Source organism: Apium graveolens, chromosome 8 (genome assembly GCF_009905375.1).
Source record: "Apium graveolens cultivar Ventura chromosome 8, ASM990537v1, whole genome shotgun sequence".
Taxonomy (NCBI): Eukaryota; Viridiplantae; Streptophyta; class Magnoliopsida; order Apiales; family Apiaceae; genus Apium; species Apium graveolens.
Window position 1 is genome coordinate 24,342,734 of NC_133654.1, and position 12,561 is coordinate 24,355,294.

Genomic DNA, 12,561 nt, shown 5'->3' on the forward strand with positions numbered 1-12,561 from the left:
GTTCGGATTTGGATTCTGACGATCTTTACATACACTTATATCCCATATAAAGTACTAATAAAATCTCAGAATATCCATATCAGAACCCCTACATAGTGTGGCATGAAAAGTTTTCTCGTTCAGCAAAAACACTATTCATAAGGGTTTCAAAATTTCTCAAAAATTGGGGTTATTACAGTCTCCCCTCCTTAAAAGGATTCCGTCCCGGAATCAGATAGAAAACAAATGGGGATACTTTCTTAGCATTACACTTTCTAACTCTCGAGTCAATTTTCCCACATTGTGGTTCTACCACCAAACTCTGCCTAGTTTGATAACCCTTCTCCTAAGCACTCGTTCTTCTCCTAAGCACTCGTTCCTTCTTAATCTATACCCTTCCTGGTTGGTCCATATAGGTTACGTCTGGTTGCATGTCTATGCGCTCATATGCCCCTATTTGTCTGGCATCCGAATTACACTTCCTTAACATTGATACGTGAAACACGTTACGACCTGCTACATGTTCGGGGTTAGGGCTAGCTCATATGCTAACTTCCCAACGTCTTAATATATCCAAGGGTCCAACAAATTATAGACTTAGCTTTCCTTTCTTTCCGAACCTCATCAATCCTTTCCAAGGGATACCTATAACATTACTAGGTCCCCTATTTCATACTCTTTATCCTTTCGTGTCAAATCAACATACTTATCATGTCCATCTTGGGCTACTACCAGCCGTCCTCTGATTAGATCTATCATATCCTTGGTCCTTTGGACTACTGCGGGTCCGAGCATCTTGTGCTCTACAACTTAATCCTAACATAAGGGAGATCGACATTGTCTTCCCTCAAGGATCTCATAAGGCGACATCTCGATAATGACATATGATCTATTGTCGTAAGATAACTCAATCCGAATTAAGTGATTATTCCAAATTCTTTTAAGTCTATTGCACAGACTCTCATTATCGCTTTTAGCATTAGAGCTTCTGCTTCTCAATACCCATTCTTTTCCAGTTCGTAATCGCTACTACCTTCCGTTCCTAATATTATACTGGTTATACTTTTGCTCGTTAGCGTCCTATAACCTTTTAGTAACCACGTCAACCTTAGTATCACGAATGTGTTCCCATTCCGCATACTACCACCACTTTATTACTCCTTTTTCAGTTGTTTCTATTTTCCAAAATTTGATCAATCAAATAGAAGTAAAGGAATTTGTTGAGAGATCACTATGATCATGAACACTTGTTATATCGCATAGTTAGTACAGAAGGTGGCCATCCTTTAGTACTTGACAAGCAATTAAACAATAGCTGGTATCCTACTCGGCTTCTATCACACAGATAGATAGTCATTCGGCAATACCTCCCCTTTTTGGAAGAGTTGTTCTTCTCAGCTTACATGAAATGAAAAGAAGAGAAAAGAACGAACTGAAGAGAATTGTATATATGAAAAAAATATACTGCCACAAAATATCTGGCTTGGAACCTACCTCTGAACTATAGAGGTTTGTCATAGGAGAACAAAACATAAACGTATTTATATCAGCATCAAGTATTATAGCATCGCATTTCACGTGCCTAAATATTTTTTTTTTTGCTAATCCGTCCATCATTCTATGGACCCATGCTCTTCCTCGAGCATATACACAATCACCTTTGAAACTCCCTCGACATCGAAAATCGAACTTGGGATCTCATTCTATATATCACCGTTACTAGGATTCTATGCTCGCACCGCAACCTTCCTCGTATAATAATATGACTCTCTATTGATAAGAAAGAATAATTATTCACTAGGTAGATACTCTACTTAATTAGTCTATCAATGATAACTTATACACTACCACGACCCGATTAGGGGTACTCAATCTCGACACCCATTCCAATACAACTCTCATAGTTGTAATCAGCTCACTACTCGCAGAATCATTGCTGCCTTACTATGGTCCACCACTGACCCACTGTAGTCATTCATTTTCCATGAAGTCTTAATAGCTAACCATACGGAGTCCATACATGTCGTATCAAATCCTTCTAAGGAGGTAACATAATCACCATTCATGATTCATACACTCCTGATTCTGACATACATACATGACATGAAGCAGATAAAATTGCAGAAGAGTTTCAATCAAAGCAACGATAGCAGGTTAATACCATTCTTAATCATATGCCTTAAATAGAAGAATTAACTCAAGGGTTCATCTAGTCCTTTTTGAAACATGGTCGTGGATTATTCTCAAGATAGGACCTTCTAAGATAGATAGCCCGCTCATGGCGATTACACGAATTAAACCTTTACCAACTACTATTACGGTTGGGTATTGCACAGTCATCAGAAGGAATGTCAATCTTCCAAACCATAATTCAACCTTCACATTTTTAACCATCATCACTGTATTCTTTTGACACACGCGCCTATAATTATCCACTTACCTTTAAAGTGTCGGCCACCTCTTTGGCCTTTCCTGATAGTAAAATTTCCTTACAGTCAATGTCATTTTAACCACCTCCAAATAAATTTTCCACCTTATTTCCGATCACTGCTTGAGTGAAGATGTTTTCCTTAAAATCAGATAAGAAAAATATCACCATTTTTTTTATAAGTTATTGCCTCAGTCTTTAGAGGTTAATCACTGTCATGACTGACTCTCAATCATACTTAGAACATCTTTTATCTTAAGTCCTAATTGCCCTGAACAATTTCGATCATTACTGGTTCGATCCATACCTTCTCGTGGTTTAACACATGCCTCACTTGGCATCAATATAATTACGTCATATTTCCATTATCAACATTTCTATTCTTGAAAATTTTGAATATTACCTTTCTCCTTGTAAAACCTCTAGGGTTATCCTTGAATCGTTCCTCCTGTATTCCTTAGATACAGGGCATATCAAAATACCGTTTACTAATACCAGAATCATTGTCTATATACTTCTGAAAATTTCTCCACTGATACTTAAAGGTTGTTGTTACCTTAACCCTTTCCAATTCATACTGTCAAAACTCATACTATCCCTATTAAGGGTGAAATGCCAACCTTTATGCATTCCCCTAGGATTCGTTTTAAGTTACCGATGTTCTATCCTTAATTCCACCTTTAAAAAGGTACATGCCTTCTTTCATGGATAAATCAAGTCATATATCCCTGATAAGGGTGTCTTATTCAATCATTCCCACCTCGATAGTCTATACCTAACTTCATAATAACATCCTTATTCAAATTGAGGTCAATCCATATGGCCTCCAAAAGATAACAATGGTCATCCGCTTTTCTTTCCTGATTTGGTAATGATAACATGGATGTTCTGGAAGATATGGTCATGTTCAACATGAACTTCTTCTTAATAATTCCTTATGTACTTTTGTTGTTTATCTCAACAGTCACCTCAATGTTGGGATATCTTTCATACCTGGCGTCTCCCTTTCTGGGTATCATGCCACCGGTCTTACACTTCCCATTCTTGAAGGTCACTTCCTTCATCCAATTTTTCTTAATTTCTTACTTCCTTGTCTTCTTAGTCTATCCGCGTCTTATTATTTACCCTTCGAATTATCTCAAGGTTTCATTGAATCTTCCCAACTTACAGGGGATAAAATATATGTATCTCTTATACCTTCAACCATCAATTTAACTCATGGTGAATCACTCTCATCCGGACGATTACCTACTTTTCTATTTCTATTTCTACGAGTCTTTAGGGTTTCCTCATACCCAACTCCCTTATCATTCCTCAAACTCTCTTGCCTTTATATTCCTTTCTCTTATCGTTATTTCATGAACCAACACAACATAAGCATTGATTTCAAACATCCCGTCATTCTGGATTCGTGTCTTCAGAACGAATCTTGATAACTTTTACAACTTAGATTCATAATTCATCATACTCGTCTGCCTTTGTTCTGGCTCTTAAGCTTTTACACTATCTCCATAACCTTGGGAAGTACTTTCCTGAAAACAATTGACTGAACTTAAATCAGTTTATTATAATCTCTTGCTCCGTGCCTTCCTTGGCCTTTCACCAGCGGGTGGTCTCTCTCTTAGGAGGGTAAGTGACAAAACAGTCTTTTGTGGTTCGTCAATCATTTAGAATCTCAAATGATTCATCTATTTCCTTTAGCCAGGCTCTTGCCTCGACTGGGTCAGCTTGTTCCTTGGAACTCTGAGAGCTTAGCGACTTAAAGGTCATGAAAGAATTTCCCACCGCACTGTCTCCTCAGGGTGGTGGTTGGGGATAATAGTCTAAGTTCTCTTTAGACAGGTCCATGAATTGCCGTATAGGGGTACCATCTCGGGTCTCCTGTCCTTACTCGACTTTTGTTTCCTCAGTCTAAATATTACTTCCTACTCCCCATAATTGGGGTCATCTTACATAATTTAAATCCTCATTTTCCACTTCATCATGTTATGGGTTCCTTTTGTCTTGGTGGCAACCTCCCTGACTATCACGTTCAGGGTTTGCTCTAACTCTTATTCCTCAAACTAGCTTTCATCTAAGATTTCATCTTTAAGCTCTTAAACCTTTGGAACCCAAATTCTATAGGAATACCTCATTATTCCCTTATCATCACTCTCGGTATTAATCTCATACCTATTTGTTGGCTCTCTGCCTTCATTCATCACTTTTACTGGCACAATATGTTCTTTTCCAATACTTCGGGCTGTATTGCTATCTCAAACAGCTTTTCGGTACCGGCTCCGGTTACCTTCACTACTATTTCCATTTTCTCAAAATCTCTTATAAACTCTCCAAAAGACATTATCATCTTGAGTCTCTCCTTTTTACTAAGGGCATCAGCCACCATATTGGCTTTCCCCGAATGATAAAGAATCTCCCAATCATAATTCTTGATTAGCTCTAACCGCCTCCTCTGGCGTATGTTGAGCTCTTTCTACGTAAGAATGTACTAGAGCTCCTATGGTTTGTGAATCTCACACTTCTCTCCATACAAGTAGTGCCTCAAATCTTTAGGGCAAAACTATTGCCACGAGCCCAAGCTCATGGGTGGGGATATCGAATTTTAAATTCCCTTAATTGTCTTGACGCAGACGTGATTATCTTGCTGTGCTATATAAGAAGCACCCTAATTCCTTATGCGAAGCGTCACTTACAAATCAAAAAATCTCATTTTCCATCCGGCAACGCCAACATAGGGAACGTCACCAACCTTTGCTTCGGTTCTTGAAAGCTGTTCTCGTATTTCTCTGTCCATTCGAACTTCTCAGTCTTACGAGTAAGTCGCGTTAAAGGGGCTACTATCTTTACAACTTGAACGAACCTCCGGTAGTGACCGGCCAATCCTACCTCTGGTAGTCGACCAAACCATGGTCATCAATTCATCAGTGGTCCTTTATCCAATCCTGTCAGGATCCTCCATGGGATCCTCCTCAACAACTATCCCTTCTAGGACAACATCCTCAACCGCTAAATCCTCAATATCAACATCATCCGGTCCTACATTAGGACACTCTATCGGATCCACAATCCGATCTCCAATTAGTAATAAAATATCATCGCGATGTTGCTCCTCAACCTCAGGGTTCGGAGTCCCGCTACCATATACGATAACGAACTTCGCTCCTATCACGATATTTATAAGGGTTCCCATAAGGGTTTTAACTGTCAGTGCTACGTTAGGTAGCCCGACTATGAACTTGGCAAGAGTTCTTATTATCTTAGTTAACTTATTATCTTAACGTCCCATCATCTCTGAGGTTTATAACGCTTAGCTCTGATACCATTTCTGTAACACCCCCAGATCCGGGGTCGGGGATCCGGGTCGTCACGGTCTTTCTTTCCACAATATCACTTCACTTAATTAATAATAAATAACCTTATGCTGTGACCCCACACTAACACACACCACAACCCGTTATAGTCTCAGAGATGAAATTTAAATAAGTACAAGTCTTTGAATCCACAATTTAAAAGTTATTACAACCCAAAATGATTACTTGATAAATTTACAGTTAATTGCCATTATCTGCCACAAGTTATAATTATACATAATTGATTCTCAAAAGTAGATGGTCTGATCTACAATAGATCTACCTCTGCAGCTATAGCAGCTACAACATCAACGGGAAAACGCGGGACGCTTCCCACGCGCTTGCGCTGGGTCTGCTGGAGTCTGGCCATCTTTCCTAACTGTTGTTGTGTGATGAAGAAATAAAGCAAGGGTGAGCAGCAAGCCCACCAAAATAATATGTATAATGATTTACAATATATGAGCCTACTCATAATACTCATGAAAGTCTTGGTTAAAAGAAATGAACCAAGTTTGATATCTTAATGTGATGAAGTCGCAAAATATTCAGTATATATACATATATACTTTTCAAAATATTGGAAGTCCTCTTCCATGCATAATATACACAAAGTCCCAGTGTATAACTGTATAAAAAAATATCGTTGCAAGGTGATCTCATATATCTAACCTTGTCTCAACGTTTTTCTGAAAATCTTTGTCATTCATAAGACAATTATTAATTAGATATAAGTTTAAAATATGAGGTTACCAAATACCCCAATATACTTATATCTTTCCCAATACTACTTGAACTACCACCGTTCAAGTTATAATCAGTTTCAAAAGTTCATCACATAGATGAGACTATAAGGCAAGATTTGAATAGATTAAATCCTTAAAATATTATCAAAATAAAATGAAGTTACGAGATACTTCATTTGATGTAAACATCATTTTGAAAACTTGACCCTGCCAACACTCAACAATCGCCCAACCGTAGCCTTTCTATCGAAGTGCTCTGGGTAGTGTTGCAGAAATTATCCAATTGGATGATGAACTCATTACGGGAGTTTGCCGCGCCAGGAAGACCACTTACGATGATCAGTCGTAGTAGTACAACCCCACCATTTTCTACATGTAGAGGAGAACCTGTCGGATTTACTTGTCAACCGAACACTGAACTCCTAAGAAATGGACCGCCTTAGCGGAACTTCCAGGCCATTTGGGCCAATATAATAAGGTTGGGCCGGCGCTACTCGGCCACTTACGCCACTCCTAGTTCAGATGAAATCCATGACTCTGAAACGTAAAGCTTGTCCCCACTTTCCCCAAGTAGAAACTTGTTGATACGGCTCCACCAAGAAGTCGTATCTATTTGGAAAGAAGAACTCACCGATATTTCCCAGGCGATGCCTGTTAATGGATTAACTTGTTCCAAGAATTTTACTTCCCGAGTATTGGGTAAGTAATCAATTCATTTATCAAAACAGCAACCTTGTTGCGAATATAAAACACAACACAGAGCCGGATCCCTCAGGTTTTGAGCGAGTATTTAAATCCCCTTCGAAAGGAGGATCTTAAAAAAAATGAGTTTTGGGATCCGCTCTAACTTTTAAAAAATCATTTTGAAGACTCGCAAAACATTTTTAAGAATGTTTGGAGTGAAGCTGATTTAATGAAGTAAATCAGTCCCCAGAATATTTAGAAAATGTCTGAATATTATTATTTAAATAATATTCCCATAAAGAATAATCTTTATAAAAATAATTGAAGTAGAAGTATTAAAACTTATACTTGAAACGAGTATTAAATAACCAAAGATATACTTATATGAAAGTACTATCTTTATTTGAATAATCGAAAATAAGTTTGATTATTGACACCTTATTCTTTAATAAAATAAAGAATATACCTCAGCAAATAATCGGAGTCATAGATCCTCAAATGAATATTCAAATAATATTCATTAAATAATATAAACTGAGTCATAAGCCCTCGAATGAATATTCAAATAATATTCAATAAATAATATAAAAGAGTCATAAGCCCTCGAATGAATATTCAAATAATATTCAGATAAATAAATAAAAGGGTCATAAGCCCTCGAATGAATATTCAAATAATATTCAGATAAATAAATAAAAGGAGTCATAAGTCCCCGAATGAATATTCAAAATAATATTCAATAAATAATATAAAAGAGTCATAAGCCCTCGAATGAATATTCAAATAATATTCAGATAAATAAATAAAAGGAGTCATAAGTCCCCGAATGAATATTCAAAATAATATTCAATAAATAATATAAAAGAGTCATAAGCCCTCGAATGAATATTCAAATAATATTCAGATAAATAAATAAAAGGAGTCATAAGTCCCCGAATGAATATTCAAAATAATATTCATTAATAAAATAAAAGGAGTCATAAGTCCTCGAATGAATATTCAAAATAATATTCATAATAAAATAAAGTTAAAGTTATCGAATAAACCTTATTCGATTAATAGTTTTGAAAACTATGACCATATATATATATATAAGTATATATATATATATTTATATCCATATATACAAAATCTACTCGGGATCCTCGACTCCCGGTTTTAGAAAATATTTTCACCTTTGGGTCCCTGTACTAAGGGTATATGCAAATTACCGCTATCCTCTAGCATAGGTATTATCAACTGAATCAACAGATATATATGGAAAGAATGCGAAACAGGCATGCATATATATATACCATAGCAGCATGCTTCAATATATTGCATCATTTGCTAATTAACCAACATGCATTTATCGCAAGATAATGCAAATACATATATTCATCACAACAACAGTTATAACGGGTAGAAAACTTGCCTGAGCGACTGGGGTTACGAATGGCTCGGGACGAGTCTGGTAACCTATAAACAACAAGTAAGTTGGAATTAAACCAAAGTCACTTGTAAATCTATACTTTAACTAACTTAGACTCTAACGCTTGTTTTGCGCTCGCTGGTTCTCTTAAGTCACTCGAGTACCCTCGGCTCCACCATTTTTAATAATTTAACCTTTACGAGTTTTAAGGCGATTCCTTCGCGAGTGTCTTACCAACTGCCTAACACACTTACCATAAATGTTTCATGCATTAATTAACCCTTATTGGTCTTTAACCTATGTTTCAAAGTAAGGCGAGGAAAAAAGTTTCGTTCGCGAAACGTCGTTACTTGAAACGGTCGTTTCTCCTAAACCGTGCATCGGAATCGAACGAACTACATATCAAAACGAAGCTCGTAACATGAGCTATCTAAAAATGGCAGTGGTCATAATCTAGCAGGGGGTTCTCGGGTCCTAATGTTATGCACAAAAACAGTCCAAAGAAAATCGGACGTTACGACGGCTATGTTTACGCGATTACCAATGTTTAAACTACTCCAATTAACCACCAACCAACTCATAACCATCAATACAACAAAACTTCACCTAAACCATACCACATCAGTCCATAATCTCCAAGGTTTTCAACTCAAACAACCACAATCACGACCTATGAACTATAATCAAGCTTCAATTACCAAAAACACTTCCAAATCAAACCAAACTACTAATAATCACAATCCATGCTTCTCATTTCACAACACCAACCATTAAACTTACTAACAAATAAAGTAAAGGCTAGGGTTTGAAGTTTATACCTTCCTTGGGAGGTGTTAAGTTGCTAGGAAGCCTTAGGGAGCCTCCTACAAGCTTGATCTTTCCAAAGAAATCAAGAACACAAAGTTAGGCTTTGAAGTTTCTAAAAGTCCGATTTAAAGAACTGTAAAACTGAGGGTCTTACCATGATTATTTGGACGAGACTTGTGAACAATAGTTGTAGGTCATCTCAATACCTTTCCAATGACCTATAGAACACAATATTTGAGTGAGAAATGAAGGAGATACAACAGTTTTAGTGTTCTGGTTCTGTTTTGGCCGAGAGCATGAAGAACAATGCCTTGGTTTCTTTTTGATTTTGATGAAAAATGATTTGCTTGGCTTGGTTGGTTTGATTTTTGTGTTTGTTTTAGTAAATTACCTAGTTGCCCTTGATTTTGTGTGGTTAAAAAGCCACCACATCTCCTTCCTTCACATGTCATGCTTGTGTCATCCTCATGATGTCATCCTCCCCTCCTTGTCCTCTTCTCATTGGTTGGGTGACATCATCCTCTCTAATCCCTTTGATTAACTTCCTAATTGTTTGCCTAATGACCGCTGATCTGTTATACGGTTCGCTTAACTTTCGTTTTCGTTTATCGTTTGAAGGATCATACCCGGGATCTTATTACTTAGGTTCCCTTAACCTTTCTCAATATATTATATTCCTTTTATGATCCTCTTCTATAATCCTTTAATTTAAATCCTTTTTATCCTGTTACCTTTTTCTCAAATCTTTCCGTATCTAGTGTATTTCCGGGAAAAATCAAAATGTTCGGATTTGGATTCTGACGATCTTTATATACACTTATATCCCATATAAAGTACTAATAAAATCTCAGAATATCCATATCAGAACCCCTACATAGTGTGGCATGAAAAGTTTTCTCGTTCAGCAAAAACACTATTCATAAGGGTTTCAAAATTTCTCAAAAATTGGGGTTATTACAACATACATGAATTTGTGTTAAGTAATCTTCTCATAAATTGGGGGAGATTGTTGAGCAAGACATGCCTGTACAATAACAAGACTAAGTCAAATTGATAACCCTAAGTAAGTTGTATGATAATCTATGTTTGCATTATGTATTGTAATTCTTAAGTCTGTAAAAATGTAAATAGAGCAGACTGAAGTCTTTTTCTATAAACAGTAACAAGCCTAAGAATTCTATCTGGAAGAAGATCAAGAAGATCATGCCTCGGAAGAATTATGAAGAAGTTTGGAGTTGAATAATTTGTTTAAGGAAAAATATTTTAAGTCAAGATCTCTACAAGTCATAGATTAAGTGTTATAGAGAAGTCATTCAAGAACTCCCGAATGACTTATAGAGAAGTCAGAAAAGCTACTAGAGAACTCAGAGATATCGAAAAGCCAAATTGAAGACATGAAGATTGGAGATATCGACAAATCATTTCTTCACTAGAGAACTCTAGTGATATCAATAAGTCAAAATATCACTAGAGATCTCTGAGATATCGAAAAGTCAAAATATCACTAGAGATCTCTGAGATATCGACAAGTTAAAATATCATTAGAGATCTCTTAGATATCGATAAGTCTATTTGCCACTAGAGAACTCAGAGATATCGATAAGTCAAAGTAAAGACATGAAGATGAGAGATCTCGACAAGCTAAATTCTCTTATAGAGAACTCAGAGACTCTACAAGTCAAAACAACTATAGAGTAATGAGAGATCTCGATAAGCCATTATACTTATCGAGATGTCAAGTTCTCTATATATGAAACTCGAGATCTCGAGGTAAAACTCAAAGTACAAAGTGCAGACTAGTTCAATATCCAAGATTATCAGACAATAAACAATCCAATCAGTTAGATTGACAAGTCTACAAAAAGCATCTTGAAGAGTACGAGATCAAAGGCCAAGATTAACTGGCAAAGTAAAGTCACAGGAGTGCAAGATAAGCAAAAATACACTAATCCATATATAAAAATATTTGATTATCTAAAACTAGGGTTTAGTACATGTTGTTGCATGCTGTGTAATAACTAGTGTTTTCTACTCTATAAAGTAAATACTGGATGCTTTGTTAGAAGTAACAATTTAGATCAGAAAAATCTTGTATTCTCTCAAGAAAGAAGCTAAGCTCTTTATCAACAAAGAGCCTAGAAATTTTGTAGCAAAATATTCTTAATTTTAATATAAAATCAAGTGAGTTTTGAAAGATCTGTGTTCTTTACTGTTACTTGTTTAATTTCAGGTTTAACACATTTCACTACAAGGTTTAATTTACTTTGTTCACCAGCATAAACAAATCAAGAAAAGCAGAAAAACACTAAAATTTACCCCCCTCTGTGTGTTATTCATTACCTAACATAAATTATTTTTATGTCACAACCATGATTCATACTCGATTGAGTAAAATTGGATATGGATTGTTTGTTCCTACTACTGCAACTCCAATATATAATTAATTGTAATTTATTTATTAACTAATTGTAATTTTTGAATAATTATAAATGTATGTTATTTCATAAACCAATTGACTAATTAGATTTAATAATGATTAGACATTTATATAAATAAGATAACTAACTTATGAATAAACAAGACCAACATAATTTATTTGAAAATATAACAAACAATAATTTACATACATACACATGCATATATTACTTTATCTTTACTAATTGTAAAAGATTCAATAATAACTTTTTATTTAGATTCATTGATATATTTAAAAAGAACAAAAAAGTCTTTTATTATGTGAAAGTGGGAATGATCAATTGAATCTGAGATTTGTTTCAATGTGTTAAAAACAAGATGGATTATGTCAGTTTTAATGATAAATTTTGATATTGACAATTATTTGTCATCTTATAAAATTAAGACTTTATTTAGCAGATTAAAAAGTAAGGATACCTTATCAATTTTAGTTAATTGATTATGATATAGAGAATGATATAACATTAACCTAGATGTTAATTCTTAAAAACTAACAGTTTCCATTAAAATTTAATTTATATTAATGGTAGTGTAAATTATATTTTGTTGAATATTACAATTACAGGTTTTTATGAATTTTGTTAGGCATTATTAAACTTTTTAAATCGACAATCATTACTCATAGATTATTTGACCAAAACTCAAAATTTTTGCTAAACATTGCGTTCAGCATTCAACATATGT